At 45.1% G+C, this 16,480-nt stretch overlaps 1 protein-coding gene across 2 annotated transcripts in view; it reads left to right on the forward strand.

Annotated features, from left to right (window-relative positions):
- Positions 1–16,480, forward strand: part of ARHGAP28 (Rho GTPase activating protein 28) — a 355,870-nt gene that overhangs the window by 11,893 nt on the left and 327,497 nt on the right. Inside the window, exon 1 of one of the 2 annotated variants that reach the window (XM_033934012.1) lies at positions 8,778–8,910. The exons of the other annotated variant lie outside the window; for it this stretch is intronic. The gene's annotated coding sequence lies outside the window, so the exon portion shown is untranslated. Of the gene's footprint in view, positions 1–8,777; positions 8,911–16,480 lie in introns of those variants that run through there. 2 annotated transcript variants of the gene reach the window in all.

Below are 16,480 nucleotides of genomic sequence, written 5' to 3' on the forward strand. Positions count from 1 at the left end.
TATAAACTTTATAAAACACATTATTATATTTTCTTATAAAGCACATATTTTAACTGAACTCTCTGACATCCTCAGCCTTTCCATTCACAAAAATAGAAGGAAGAAAAGTTCCCATTTCCTGCTGTCTCATGTCCCCGGCCTATACAATATTTTTTTTCTGCAGACCCTTCAAAAGTCTGACCAAATCCTCGTTTCACTTGCATTATAAAGTACTGAGGATGCCATCTCTCCCCAATCCCAGGTCCTAAAGTCTAAGACAGTAGCACAAACTAATGCTGCCAGATTCAGGAAAAAAAAATTTTGATTCGATTCAGCCTATTGAATTGGTTTTTCAATTCGATTTTCCTGCCCAGTTGGGTGATTTTTTTCAAAACTCCTGGTGGGTTTTATAGCTTTTTCACCCCCTTTGGCTTCTCCTAATCACAGTGGCGCTGTGGTGTAAATAAAATAAAGAAACAAAAAGGACTTTTCCTCTCTCTGTTAAATCCTAGCTCACGTTTGCAGTCCAACACCAGCTCTGGCAGGATACACATTTCAAATCTGACATATTATAATCACAAAACAGAAAATAAAATTAATTTTTCTACCTTTTGTTGTCTGGTTATATTTCAAATCTTGTTGGTCCAAGGCTCTGGTTTTCTTCTGATAACTTGGGGTCTCCTTCTTTCTTCTTTCTGCATGCTAACCATCCATCTGCCAACTCTGTCCTCCCTTTCCATTTCCCTTCCCTCCCCAGGAAGTCTGGTATCTTTCCTTTTTTTCATCTCTCTCCACAGATCCACCTTTTCTTAACTACCCTTTCATCCGGCATCTCTCCCTCCTTCCCCACCACCCGAGTCCACCATCTCTCCCTTTCTTTTCCCAATTACCCTCCTATCCAGTATCTCTATCCCTCCTCCACACCATCCCTTGTGTCCAATTTCTCTCCCTTTCTGTTCCTTCCCTCCCTAAATCCCATGGTCCATCATCTCTCTCCCTCTCCTCTATTTTCAGACCCATTATTTCTTCTTCCCCCCCAAAGTTTGGCATATGCACGTCTCTTTGAACACCCCCTTCCCTCCGTGTACTTCTAAACTAGGGTCCCCCCAAAGGCCTGTCCCCCATTAAAGGTCTGCCTGTCCCCCCTTGAAGGCCTGCACCCCCCTTGAAGGCCTGTACCACCTCCTTGAAGGCCTGTCCCCCCCCTTGTAGGCCTGTCCCCCCCTTGAAGGCCTGCCTGCCTGTCCCCCCCCTTGAAGGCCTGTCCCCCCCCCTTGAAGGTCTGCACCCCCCCGAAGTCCTGCACCCCCCCGAAGGCCTGTCCTCCCCCCTTATAGGCCTGTCCCCCCCTTGTAGGCCTGCTTGCCTGTCCCCCCCTTGAAGGCCTGTCCCCCCCCTTGAAGGTCTGCACCCCCCCGAAGTCCTGCACCCCCCCGAAGGCCTGTCCTCCCCCCTTGTAGGCCTGTCCCCCCCCTTGTAGGCCTGCCTTCCTGCACCCCCCCGAAGGCCTGAACCCCCCCGAAGGCCTGCACCCCCCTTGAAGGCCTATCCCACCCCCTTGTAGGCCTGTCCCCCCCCTTGAAGGCCTGTCCCCCCCTTGAAGGCCTGTCCCCCCCTTGAAGGCCTGCACCCCCCCGAAGGCCTGCACCCCCCCAAGGCCTGTTCCCCCCTTGAAGACCTGTCCCACCCCCTTGTAGACCTGTCCCCCCCTTGAAGGCCTGCCTGCTCCCCCTTGAAGGCCTGTCCCTCCCCCTTGAAGGTCTGCACACACCCCCAAAGGCCTGTCCCCTCCTTGAAGGCTTGCCTGCCCCCCCTTGAAGGCCTGTCCCCCCTTGAAGGCCTTCCTGCCTGTCTGTCACCTCCCTCCTCCTTGAAAGCCTGCCTGCCTGCCCGCCCGCCCCACCCCGAAGGACCGCTCGCCCCTGGCCTCCCCGTACCACTATGAAGCAGCACTACCTATGCTCCCGGCCTTGCCGTTCAGTCCCCCCCACCCCCCCGAAGGACCGCTCGCCCCACTGACCTTCCTGCACCACCTATGAAGCAGCCGCAGCAGGATCCCGACGTCAGCCATCTCTGCGCTGCTTAGGCGCTGCTTCCTGCGCCGCATTCCCGCCCCTCCTCTGACGTCCTCTGAAGTCCTTCCCCAATAGGCTCCAAATAGCCTATGATATGTCTTGTGGTTGTGGCTCTCTTTCCAACCTTTATCAGGGGTCGTCTTTTCTCTTCAGGGAGAAACTCAAGACAACATTCAACAGCTAGTCCATTTCACTTGTCTCTCTAGGACAGGGGTGTCAAAGTCCCTCCTTGAGGGGCGCAATCCAGTTGAGTTTTCAGGATTTCCCCCAATGAATATGCATGAGATCTATTAGCATACAATGAAAGCAGTGCATGCAAATAGATTGCATGCATATTCATTGGGGAAATTCTGAAAACCCGACTGGTTTGCGGCCCTCAAGGAGGGACTTTGACACCCCTGCTCTAGGATAAGTGGGTAACAGTTTTTGATGTTATCCCCTTCTTTCTGTGTCCCCATTCAGTTGTTCCTCATCTTTTTGCAAATGAAGTAAGCAAATCAGGACTCCCAGAAATCCTGTCACAAGTCTCTTTTGTAATTCCACCAACAGGTTAGGAAATCTCACTTAAGCTTTCAATACTCCTTTCTCCCCAGAGTCTCTAGCAGCTCCACCTCATGGGATAGTTCTTTCACCTATCGTTGTCACCCTGAGCTTAAAAGGATAGCTGGGAATTCTCCCTCCCCTCATATCCATTTGAAAACTCATCCTCCCCTGCTCCCATGGGAGGGGGGGGGGCACATAATGTTTATGAACCCATAAGGGTTCATTCTTAGGTTCATTCTGCCAGGTAGTGTCTCCCCTACATGCTGGGCCACTTGGAAGTCTCCCTTGCCCCTCTTAACCTAACCCATTTCCCAGTGTCCCCATGCCTTCATTCCATCTTCCATTTGAATTCCTCATCTTAAAGTTTCCTACAGTCTTTCTGCGATTTTTCACAGTCTGCATGCATTTTAACAACTGAATAGTTTTGTGTCATCAGCAAATTTAATAACCTCACTTGTCATTCTCTTTTTCTAGATCTTTTCTAAATATGGTACAGATCCCTGGGGCACTCCACTATTCATCTTCCTCCACGAGAAAAATAGCTACTTAGCCCCATCCTCTGTTTCCTAACCGTTAACCATTTCCTAAGCCGCAAAAGAACACTGCCTCCCATCCCATAACTTTTTAATTTTCTCAGGAGTCTCTCATGCAAACTCTTCACAATAGTCCGCCCTCTTTGTAAAGAGCAAGCACTCTTAATTTTCCCAAAACGAAAATGAAGACCAACCAAAACAAATCAAAACATTACTGCATGTGACCTGTCTTCACACTGTCTTTAGCCCTTTGGGGGTACAGTTTTCAGATATGGACACCAAACTTTAGATAAAGCCTCATCATTTTCTTCTAGAGAGGCATTATTATCCCTTTTTTCCCTTCTATTTGTACCTCTCTTCATAGGCAACGGAATAGGGTAGGCCACTGGGGTCATGGTCCTACCAATATTTTGCTCAAGAAATTAAGAGAACTGTGCGGCAGGGCAAAAGATTTGCTTTATTTGGCCCCTCCAACCAAAACGCTGCTCCTTTGACCTTCCCCCTCCCCTCCACCCCATGCCCCCTAATATTCCTCTGCTTCTGCCTATTGCTTCACAACATTGTTTTGTGACCGTCAGATCAAACATGATTGCCTCCAAGGTCCACACATCGAGAATTTTGTAGATATGTAGAATAATGTTACTTTTATAATAACATTTTGTTCTGAGTCGATCTTTTAGTCTTGATGAAAATGCAAGAAAAAAAAAAAAAAAGAACCATGCAAAATCAATTACTGCTTTCTAAATGAAATTATGGAAACTATTTGCTTTTAGATGTGGTTAGGAATGATTTCCAGACATTCATGGTTAACTTTCAGAAAGGTTAAACATAAACGAGGAGCTAACCGAGAATAGTGTCTACACATTCCTTTGGGAAACAGCTTGCTGAGGTAACATGATAAAATCTCAGTACGTGTCTTTATGGCAAAGGTTAGTAATTTGGCTCTCACATATAGTATATGAATTACTTATATATGAAGAAAAATAATTTAACTTTGATATTTCTTTATATATGCACAGGATAAACTGCTTCATTTCAATAACAGGGGGGGGGAGGAATAGAAGTTCTGAAAGAATGACTCTCTAAGTCATTACATGGCTGCTTAACATGATAATTGCTCCCCCCTTCCCCTCCCCCTCCTCATCCTTTGTGAAATTCAATCAAGGGCTGGTTGGAGCCAGTAAGTGGGGGATGGATAGATGTAATTAAAAAACGAAAATAAAGAAAACAACAGTTGACAACATTTGAAAGGGAACAGAGTAAAGGGAAGAGTTCAACTTGCTTTTTATGGGATAAAGAAGGAGGAAAATAGGCAAGTAAAGTTTTACAGGGTTTTCATATTCTTCTGACTAGTTGGTAGAGAAAAAAGAGAAAAGAACAAGATAAGTGGCCGATCTAGTGATGTAAAAATCCCTTTTGGAAACTACAGACTCCCCATACAGCACAGGACAGGAATTTTGGGAACTTGCGGGACAACTCTAAAATCTAAATCTAAAAACATTTCTTTTTAAAGATGCTTTTGATATTTAATCTAACAATTCTAAGGCCAGTGATTTTATCATATTATATTATGCTTTTATTTGTTTCCCTATTGTACTTTTCCTTTGTTTTGCTTTTCTTTACTGAATTGTATTTCAAATCCCTATCTTACCTTGTGTTATGAGAATGATGTATTAGTCTTCAACCCAATGATGTATTAGTCTTCAACCCAATGTTATTATTTAAAGTTTGTATTGTATTGCCTTTTGTATTGTATTGTCCTTCATTGAATGTATTTTAAATTGTTCATCGCTTAGAATTTGATTAAGCGATTAATCAAGAGAAATATTAAACTTGAAACTACATTGCTCAAATTCAGATAACCTTATAAAACTGCTTCCATCAGCAGCTACAAAATCTCTCTCCATAAACAAACAAAATTGAGTCCTATATGTTTTCATAATCAGGAAGAGCTGGGTCCAGCCTTTCCCCAGGGCCAACCCCAAAGCTCTCTACCACTGTTGAAAATTATTTCCCTAGCTGGAATGAAGGCATGGGGACACTGGGAAATGGGTTAGGTTAAAAGGGGCAAGGGAGACTTCCAAGTGGCCCAGCATGTAGGGGAGACACTACCTGGCAGAATGAACCTAAGGATGAACCCTTATGGGTTCATAAACATTATGTGGCCCCCCTCCCATGGGAGCAGGGGAGGATGAGTTTTCAAATGGATAAGAGGGGAGGGAGAATTCCCAGCTATCCTTTTAAGCTCAGGGTGACAACGATAGGTGAAAGAACTATCCCATGAGGTGGAACTGCTGGAGACTCTGGAGAGAAAGGAATATTGAAAGCTTAAGTGAGATTTCCTAACTTTTCACAATAGTCCGCCCTCTTTGTAAAGAGCAAGCACTCTTAATGACTCTGTTCCCAAAATGAAAATGAAGACCAACCAAAACAAATCAAAACATTACTGCATGTGACCTGTCTTCACACTGTCTATAGCCCTTTGGGGGTACAGTTTTCAGATATGGACACCAAATTTTAGATAAAGCCTCATCATTTTCTTCTAGACTATTGTGAAGAGTTTGCATGAGAGACTCCTGAGAAAATTAAAAAGTTATGGGATGGGAGGCAGTGTTCTTTTGTGGCTTAGGAAATGGTTAACGGTTAGGAAACAGAGGATGGGGCTAAGTAGCTATTTTTCTCGTGGAGGAAGATGAATAGTGGAGTGCCCCAGGGATCTGTACCATATTTAGAAAAGATCTAGAAAAAGGGAATGACAAGTGAGGTTATTAAATTTGCTGATGACACAAAACTATTCAGTTGTTAAAATGCATGCAGATTGTGAAAAATCGTAGAAAGACTGTAGGAAACTTTAAGATGGGGAATCCAAATGGAAGATGAAATGTAATGTGCACAAATGAAAAGTGATGCCTAATGGAATGGAGTGGAGTGGAGTGGAGGAATAGCTTAATGATTAGAGCAGCAAACTTTGATCCACTAGGGACAGAGAAAAAAGTACCTGCATGCAAGTGTATAGAGCTGTGTACATCAAGTAGCACTATAGAAATGATTAGTAGTAGTATGGGAAAAAATAATCTAAATCAGAGATACCTGATGTTAGGTTCCATCTTAAGAATCGGTACCCACTTAAAAGATCTAAGTATCAACATACTATATTGAAATAATATATTAAGTGTGCAGTGGCAGCCCCTCCCCCCAAAAAAAACCAAAACCAACACACCCACAGAATGCTAGGAATTACAGTAGAACGCCGATTATCCGGAGTAACCTCGGCAGAGAGCAGTCCTGATGATCAAAAATTCCAGATGATCGGACATTATTATTATTTTTTTTAATAATAACTGTTAAAACCTATTGTCAGCATTCCTCCCTTCCCCCCCTCCCCCCCGACAAGAAAAGGCAGCATTTCCCCTCGCTCTGCTTGGGGAGCTCCTGGACCAAGTGGGAAAACCCCAGGCCTTCCTGGTGACCTAGCTGCACGCTGGGGCAGGAGCAATCCCCACTCACTCCTGCCCATGCTTTTTCAGCGATAAAAATAGCTGCCGAGACTTCCAGCGATAGTTCAAGTTTCAAGTTTATCTGTCTTTTGATATACTGTCTATCAGAGGCTAACTAAACGCCTCACGAGACTGTTGCTGGAAGTCTCAGCAGCTATTTTTGTCGCTGGAAAAACATGGATAGGAGCGAGTGGGAATTGCTCCTGCCCCAGCGCGCCGTTAGACCACCAGGGAAACAAGGTAAGCCTGGTGTCCTTCCTCTGACTCCGGGAAAGGGGTTGATGGTGTCTGTTTGGGGAGGGAGGGAGAATGCTCTCTTTTCTTGTAGGGGCATGCTGAGAGTGGGAGAAAGTCTCCCGGTTTGGGAGTGGGGGTGGGGGGCTGGGCTGATGGCAGTGGCAGCAGAAGCAGAGAAGGAAGGGAGGGTGATAGAAATGGTACTTTGGGGGGAACTCAAATACAAACTGAGACCCTTCAAAGCAGTCCAGATAATTGGACATCCGGATAATCATTGTTCAGATAATTGGCGTTCTACTGTATTAGGAAATGAATAGAAAATGAGACAAAGAATACTATAATGACTCTTGTATTGCTCCATAGTGCAATCTCACCTTGAGTATTATTGTAATTCTAGTTGCCTTGTCTCAAAAAAATATATAGTGGAATTATCAAAGGTTCAAAGAATGGTTCCCAAAATGATTAAGGGGATGGAACTTCTCTCATATATGATACAGGAATTATAAAAGCTCAGGGCATAGCTCGGTTAAGGAGGCCCAAAGGGAAGCAGTGACGCCTGACTGCATATGTCTCCACCATGTACCTGTGAACTGCAACTGAGACAGGTAGGCCAATTTCAGCTTGGAATCTTGCAAATCAATATCTTTGACCTGGACAAATGCTGGCCAGCCTATGTTGACTGCCAAAGATTATACTGATAATATGGGGAGTCAGACCAGAGCCCAGCAGTGTGTGCTACGTTGTTGAGAGAATGTAGTGAATGCTGTAGCTCTGCAGGAGCAGGCCATGAAAGGGCATTATTTGCATTACATGAGTATATATGGATTGCTAATAGCAGTTCAATGTGATTTACAATTTAGAAGAGCCTGGTCATATCCAGGGATTATATTATTTCATCAGGGTTCATGACACAGATAATTTGGTTTGTATTTGTGTAGGCGTATGATTATGGCATATGGTTTGGAGAGAAGATTGGATATATCTGGTGTTGTAGTCTTGTGGGTTCTGGTATGGGTGTCTCTTTCTTGGTTATCTAAAGACAAATTTTATGTTTACTTTTTTTCCTAATCGAGGCTTCAGCATACCGTATTTTCACCCATATACCGCACACCCATGTAAAACGCGCACACGGGAATAGCGGGCGGGGAACACAAATTTATGTAAAAAAATTTTAATATAGCGCGCACACGCGTATACCGCGCATGCTAAAACCTCCTCCCGCCTACTCCGAACTGGCATCCTCCCCCCCGCTCGCTTACCCGCGTTTTACAACTTTTTTTTTTCAATCCGATCGGCATCCCCCCTGCGAACCGGCATCCTCCCCCCCGCTCGCGTCACCCCCCTCCCCCGCGATCCTACATCCCCCCCAGCACCGCAAAACATATCTTACCCGATTGGGCACCGGCACCAGCACCAATGCACAGGACGTGCCAGTGCCCGAAGATCCTCCCTCGTTGGTTTGGGCTGGGCTGGGCGGTGCGGTGCGGGAGAGATCCTCCTTCTTCCTGCGCCGGGCTGGACTAGGCTTTGAGCATTTGCGCATTGTGGTACACAGCCTATGCCTGCTAGGTGTGTCCCTAGTGCAGAGCCATGTTTAAAGGCCAACCCTTCCCCCAGTGTTACTGATAAACCTTTTTTTTGATTCTCCTGATGCTATTTCTCCCTTGCTCTCTAGAGGGAGTCGGAGAGCACGAGTGCAGAGCGCCCTTCCCCTCTCAGGCCCAGGGTTGCTGATAAGAAATACTTCCCACCTGAGGGTTGGGGGCGGGGCTGCAAACTAGTTGCCCAGAGAGGAAAGCTCCTGGGAAGTCAGTTTAAAGGAGGAGAGGCACAGGACAAGCAGGAGAGCTCAGGGCTGGGAGATACTGATGGCAGTTCTCCACTTGAATGTATGGAGCTGATGGAAGCCGGAGAAGAATCTGCTTTCAAGGAGAATGAAGAATCCCAAGCCATGGAAATTGACCTAGATTCTTCTGCAGCTCCAATGAGTGAAATTCTTCCAATGGAAGTGGGCTTTCTGGAAGGCAAGCCGCTTGAGGAATAAATGTGAGTAGCTGTGACCTTATTATATGAAGGACTTCCATGTTTATGCATTGCCCTGTGGGAGCTTTAGTAATCAAGAGCTCCAGAAGATTTGAAAGACTTTTGTGAAAGTTTTTTTTTTGTGTGTTTCTCTTACATGAGAAAGGACTGTATCCAGCCCAGGTAGTGGGGGTTCGCCTCACGTATTTTGTGGTGGGATAGTGGGCCTGTTTGGCAGTTTATCACCATGTGAAGCGCACTACCTGCCCAGCATTCTAGCAGCTGGGTAAGTCACAGCCGTTGCTCTGACTAGTGCTGTGGTAGTCAATTCAAAGACTGTTTGTATTTTGAATGTTTTGTTTTTTCATTGCTGGGAAATAAGTATGGGCTGAAGCCAATAGCCTGAGTTTGGAAAGACTGGAACTTTTGAACATTTTCATTTTGGGACAGTTTGCTGTTTTGTGTTTTTTTTTTCTTTTTACTGTTTTGGGACTATTTGCTAAGCGCAGAAATATCCTGACAAGCTTTATGTTTAATGCCAATGAAAGAATAAATCCTGAGTTTAAATTTAAGTAACTACCCTTACCTGGTGTGGCAGTATTTTTCTTCCACTAATTTTCCTTGTGCAGCCCACCGCGGCTCACAAGAGCACAACTCCCGTGTCCCAGCCGCTCAGGGCCCATTGTCCTGAGCCGGTTGGTGACAGCATGCTCAAAGCCTTCTGGTCTCGCTCTCTCCGAGATAATCTCGGAGAGAGCGAGACCAGAAGGCTTTGAGAATTTGCGCATATCTATGCTTTCTGTGCATGGGCCCTGCGTTGTGGAATGCCTTACCTTTGTCATTGCATCAATTGAATATGCGCTGGCATTTCAGAAAGGGGGTGATCATTTTGCTGTTTGAGTGGGTTTTTTTTGGAGCAAGTCTTGTGACAGTTTGAGCTAGATTATTTCTCCTTATGCTGTTTTTCTGCTGTTTTGTATTTGTTTGTTTGTTTTTACTTTGACTTTGTATGTAATTATTGTTTTGCGCTTAGATTTGTGGCTAGGTGGGTTATAAATAATTTTAAACAAATAAGTAAAATTGAATTTCTGGGTATAACCCTGGTGGTGGTCAGTAAACACTGATTGCTGCCAGCTGGGGTTGATTCTATTGGCATCCTGATTGTAGGTGGTGGTAGGTGTCCTATCACCGTCTGGCAGCCAATTGGGATGTACGTTTTTAGAAAAAAGCCTCCCCGAGGCGAGACGCCTACAATGTAGGGGTTTGTTGCAGGTCTAGAGAGATGAGTAGGAACACCCAAGGCTGGGCAAGGCCATGGTATTGCCCAGAAGTGGCCTTGGGCAGGTATAAGTGGCCGTAGGCATCTCCCTAGAGCCACGGCAGATGCCTGAAATGTAGGACAGCAAAATGCTGGTTTACATTTCAAAAGTTAAAATAGACTTGCATTTTGGGGAGTCCTGCCGGTTGAGCTGATGGGGGGGAATACCTCTGTTGTGATCAGCTGAGCCATCTGTGGCAGAGGACCCCCAACACATACCCCTGAAATTGGTAGGAGAGATGCCCAATTCTTCCTATTGCCGGCTGTTTCGATCCCCCAAATACCCCAATCCGAGATTGGCAGGAGGGATGCCCACTCCCTTCAAACCCCCAAACCTCAACATCCCACCCCAGCACCTCCCTTAAACCTCAACACTCCACCCCGATACCCCATAAACTTCAACATACCACCCTGGCACCCCTAAGTCCACCCCAACACCCTTAACCCCAACAGGCCTTAGATACCTGGGCCAATTAGGGTCTTAGGCCTTCTTCGCAAATGGGGAATGCAATGGACATAGCCTAAGATTCCAATTGGCCCACCATTTTGAAGAGGTGGTCCTGCCAGCTGGAAGGAGTAGGCATCCCTCTGACTAACCTTTCTTCAGAAAGGTATGTGGGTGAGTAGTGATGTCAGTGAGGGCTTAGGGGTACTGTGGTGGGATGTTGAGGTTTGGGGGGTGTTGGGGTAGAGTGTTGAGATTTCGGGGTGTCTGCTGTTGGAGGGGTTCGGGGGATTGAAAAGACCAGCGGCAGGAGGAAGTGGGCATCCCTCCTGCCAATTTTTGGGGTACATGTTGGGGGTCCTCTGCTGCAGCCGGCTCTGCTGATCGTGGAAGGGGTATTCCCCCCCCCCCATGATCAGCTGAGCCAGCAGGACTCTCTGAAGTGTGGCTTCAGAGAGTCCTGCCAGCTCAGCTGATCGGGGATTCCCTTGCCGTGATCAGCTGATGGCAAGCGATTCCTCAGCAATGATAGGCCACTGATCACATGTCAATCATGCAACAGCATCATTTATAGAATTGCGGCTTCGTGAAAGGTAGGTGCCAGAAATGTAGGCCAGGGTTGTCGAGGTCTACATTTCTGGCGCCTACCTTTCACATGATTCACAGCTATGAAGGTGCTTTATGACATCTAATGCCACTTTTGGCATTAGCAACACCTACAGTAGCATTAGGCGTCATAAAGCACCTCTGTAGCATTTTCCACTTAAGTTGGGTGCCTAATCTAAGGCACCATTTATAGAATATGGGCCTAACATCTTAAAATCACCGAATATTCCATAATATACGCCCAAACACTTGAAAAGCTTGTACATATTTTAAGTATGTTTTAAAGTGCTTATGCTAGTGTTCTGTAAAGAAGCCTGTGCTTCTTTATAGAATAAGCTCTGACCAAGCACCTAATTATAAGCATGTAGTTATAGGATTGTTCACTTAAGGTTCAACCCAAAGCTTCTCTTTCAATGTGCCAGACTGAAAACACCACTATTTATAGGAATTGGTAAATGTCTACAGTGCATACTTGATCATCGGACAATTGTATACAAGAGAATGTTCACATACTGTATGTGTCATATGCAGTGCTCCCTTTAAGGTGTGGCTGGGTGAGTGCAATTTCTTTTTTTATGTGGGCAACAAGTTCTAAAAACCAATTTTTGAGCCCAGTATTAGCCATGCATTTCTGTCTATAGCACTAATTGATTTAGTTTACTCTAATTTTTTATAGTTTAATTTTCGTTTGGAAGTTGGGCTGGCTCAGTATTTTTGTGAGCGACTTGTGCAATGACCATGTACAATGCATGAGCTTAAGTGCTCTGCTTAGAGGGAACATAGGTCATACGTAGCATGAATCATGATTTGTGTAAACTCTATATCAGGAAAGCATTAGATGAGAGCCAAACTTCATTTGCAAATACTTTTTAATAACACCAAAACTGCCACATGTACATGAAACAAAAAATATTAAAACCGTTAAAAGAATTTAACATATATAAATTAAAAGACTTTACTGTGCTAACAAGCAACAGATTGTTAGCACAATAAAGTGTAGCTTTTTATTCTGGCTCAGGAGGGGCAGAGCTATGTGCTTCCAGCTGCTGATGGCATTGAGAAGGGCATGTAGCTCTGCTTTCATTCTTTCTAGATGGGTGACTGGTCCATGAAGCTCAAAACATCTCCAAAGCCCTGTTGCATTTATCAGTGCATACCTATGACTTACCCCCTCTTAGGAAACTGTGATAGCAGTTTCTAGCCCGGGGATCCACGCTGAATGGCCCGCGCTGCTCCCGATGCTCATGTGAACTCAATGAGCGCCGGGAGCAGCGCGGGCCATTCAGCGCGGCTCCCTGTACTAGAAACTGCTATCACAGTTTCCTAAAAGGAGGCCTTAGAGCAGGACTTACAGGTCGCTGAACTCGACTAGGACCTGATGGAGATTCATCTAGTCCAGTAGAGAGTAAAAGCATTCAGACTTGGTTGCCCTGTGCAGGAAGGGCCCTCTGCTCCTTCTGTTCTTTCCTCTTCCATCTTCTCCTCCTTTTCCTCCCATTAAGAGCAGAAACATCCTCCCTCTCCTTTATCCTCCTCATCTGATCCTTCTGCTTCTGAGGCTCGGGTGGTTTCTCTTCCTCTTCTCCTTCTACCTCTTCCTGTTCCCTTTCATCTATTCCTTTTTTTTTTTGTCTTCCTCTTCCTCCTTCTTTCTTATTCCTCTGGCTCCTTTGTAGCCTGCAGCTGTTGAAAGCATATGTGTAAGTGTGCAACAAGAGGATTCTGTATGAAAGACATATACAGTAGTTGGGTTCCCCAAAAACGCTTGAAATCAATCCATAATGTTTTGCATGTTCTGCCCTTTCTTTAGATAGAAACCAGTGACCAGGGCAATAGTGATGCTTATTTATGTTACGAGGACTATACAGAGGTAAAGATATAAGTACTGGTCAAACCCTGGTAGCATCAGTCAACAAGGTGGGAGCGAGGGTAAGGTTGAGATGGATATGCTGAGTGCTTCAGTAGTGTAATGGCTCTTCTTGTTGCACAGCTCAAAATTGTGCAATGGAATTAGTGCCTTGTTTGGGAAATAGCTCGTTTTATTTGATTTGCATTGTCCCTGTAAGTACAGACAAACAATTGCAGGGCACAGTGTGCTTGCATTATTTATGCCACACTGATGATTGTCTATTACACCAGTTGTCCAAAACACGTTTCTACAGGTCTAAATCAGTTCATCAAATATACCACTCTATGACCTGTATCAGTACTCTAATCACATTCTTTATATTGATGCTGTTTTCTATGTCATTTCTATATCATTTTATCACAAGCTTTTTCTCAACTGACTTCTTTTATTACTTCCCCAACCAACGCCATCAGAAGCGGCACGCTTTTGTGTATCAAATGCAAGATAATGAAGAGTGTGTTTTAGCCGCCATATGCTTCCTTGTCGGCTATGGTGGTTGTTTCACCTTTTTCCTTTTAAATATAGAAATTCTTATTTTGCCGCCATATGCTTCCTCGTCGGCTATGGTGGTTGTTTCACCTTTTTCCTTTTAAATATAGAAATTCTTATTTTATATTAAACTTGTACTTATCTTGCCTGTGTACTAAAGTTTTAATACTGTCCACGGCCGACATACATGTTTCATTTGCCAATACGGCAAACTACGTCAGGGCGCGGTGTCTATAGAAAAAAATAGAACTTATATTACACTTGTGCATCATTACTCAACCCATAATACATTATAAAATCACTTTCTTACATAGAAAACATCCATTATTTATTTTGTTCATTTTCAGAATTTAACATGGCAGGCCTTGGTGTTCACCGATGACTTTTTCTTAGTGAATTCAAGGACCCACCCACTCTGCGTTATAAATGACCCAGAGCTTACTGATTGGATGGCTCAATCATGATCTCTTATTACCAGAAATCTCCTTATGTAAGAGATTGCCAGTCCAGTTCAGCATTTAAACCACTGGGCTCTAAAGACTGAAGCTCAAAAATCCATCTTTGCTCTTTATAATTGAGCAAAGATTCAGTGAAACAACCACCATAGCCGACGAGGAAGCATATGGCGGCTAAAACACACTCTTTATTATCTTACGTTTGATACACAAAAGCGTGCCGCTTCTGATGGCGTTGGTTGGGGGAAGTAATAAAAGAAGTCAATTGAGAAAAAGCTTGTGATAAAATGATATAGAAATGACCTAGAAAACAGCATCAATATAAAGAATGTGATTAAGAGTATTGATTTAGGTCATAAAGTGACACTGATGATTGTGACATGTATTTAAAAGGAGAGAAGTCTGCCCGCCTGCCTGCCTTACTACATACTTGTGACTGCTTCAGTGGATGCCATATCTACTATATGTGAGCAACACACTATGTCAACCTATTTCATTGCAGTCTTAACAAATTAAATCATTGTAATTTAACAGGATCTTCAGAATGCTGTTAGAAGCAACAAAGTTTGCATCATGTTTCTAGGATTCCATCATACAGCCAAGGTCTTCATTGATCCAGATTACATCTCTTCATTTCAACATTTATATTGTTTAAATTTTCAATTGTTCATAGAATGAACATAAGAATTGCCACTGTTGGGTCAGACCAGTGGTCCATTGTGCCCAGCAGTCCGCTCATGCGGCGGCCCTTAGGTCAAAGACCAGTGCCCTGAGTCTAGCCTTACCTGCGTACATTCTGGTTCAGCAGGAACTTGTCTAATTTGTCTTGAATCCCTGAAGGGAATTCTCATGGGAAGCGGTATGGGATCAGGCAGGTAACCTGGTATGCTGCTATGCCGTGAGAGAACAGAAGAGGAGGCAGCCGCATCTGCCATTTTCTGCCGAAGTGGCGGAGACCAGGCAGCCAACAACCCTTGTGCGCTGCTCTCAGCGAGTGAGGCGTCAGAAGTTAAAAAAAGATACTTGCGGGGGGGAAGGAAGAGGGCTGGCGGGGGAGGGGGGAGAGGAGGAAGAGGGCCAGGACCTGCCTGCTGCTTGCCCCCTGCCTGGGGGATGAGGAGGGAGAGGCCGGGGCCTGCCTGCTGCCTGCCTGGGGGGTAGGGAGGGAAGAGGGAGAGGCCGGTGCCTGCCTGCCTGCCGGCCCTGTCGAATTAAAAATAGGGATGAGGAGGGAGAGGGCAGGGCTTTCCTGCTGCCTGCATGGGAGGGGGGGGGGGGGGGAAGAGGCCTGCCTGCTTACCTATCTACCCGCCCTATCCCCTGTCCCTACCTGCCTGCCAGCCACTAGGCCTGCCTGCCCTGTACCCTGTCCCGGCCTACCACTAGACCACCAGAGGGCAGACAGGGTACAGAGCCTGGCAGGGAAGGATAACAGGGTGCAGAGCTTGGCAAGGAGTGTGGGGTTGGGTGCAGAGCCTGGCAGAGAGAATTTGGTTCAGAATGCTTTTTTTTCTTGTTTTCCTCCTCTAAATCTAGGGTTTGTCTTATGATCAGGTGCATCTAATGGAGCGAAAAATACGGTATCTCCCTTTTTCTTTCAGAAAGGTTTGAAACACTTAATAGCTTTACAGGCAAATCTTTTTCTGAAAATTTTAAATTTAGATTATACAATTTCTCAATTTCTATTTTAAACTCTTCAGATTTCCCCAGAATGATTTGCCTGTAAGGCATGTACACCATGATGTCATGACACACATACATGCAGTGATATCACGAGCATGTGCGGATGTTGCCAGACACGACCCTGAGCTCTAACAGGTCCGAACGAGTCTCACATGGCTTTCTATCAACATATGGATCCGGTGCGATCACCGGGTTCTCCAACAGACAATTAAACAGGTCAGAAATAACACCCCTCTACTCCCAGGGCTCTGTCTTACCCCTTTCCCCCCATGTAAAATTTAATTTTATTAATCCTGGTTACATTTATATACTGCTTAACACAACTAGGATTTTAAAGTCATTTACAGTACTAAAATATACTGATGGTTGCTGTAGTACATGAGACCAAAATCTTGTCCACTTAGGTTCTGCAGGGTTAGCCTTGGCACAAACATCCAGGTAAGCACATGCAATTTGTGGCTGAGTCACTTTTCCATATCTTATCCATCTTTACCTTATGCCCTTCCATCTTTAAATTCCCCAACTTCCATCTTTCTCTCTCCTCCTACTGCATAACCCTTCACTGTTGACCTCCTGATTGCCTTTTTAAGAAAATAAGAACATAAGAAGTTGCCCCCGCTGAGTCAGACCAGAGGTCCATCTTGCTCAGCGGTCCGCTCCCGCGGCGGCCCATCAGGCCTAGTGCCTGA

Source organism: Geotrypetes seraphini, chromosome 2 (genome assembly GCF_902459505.1).
Source record: "Geotrypetes seraphini chromosome 2, aGeoSer1.1, whole genome shotgun sequence".
Classification (NCBI taxonomy): Eukaryota; Metazoa; Chordata; class Amphibia; order Gymnophiona; family Dermophiidae; genus Geotrypetes; species Geotrypetes seraphini.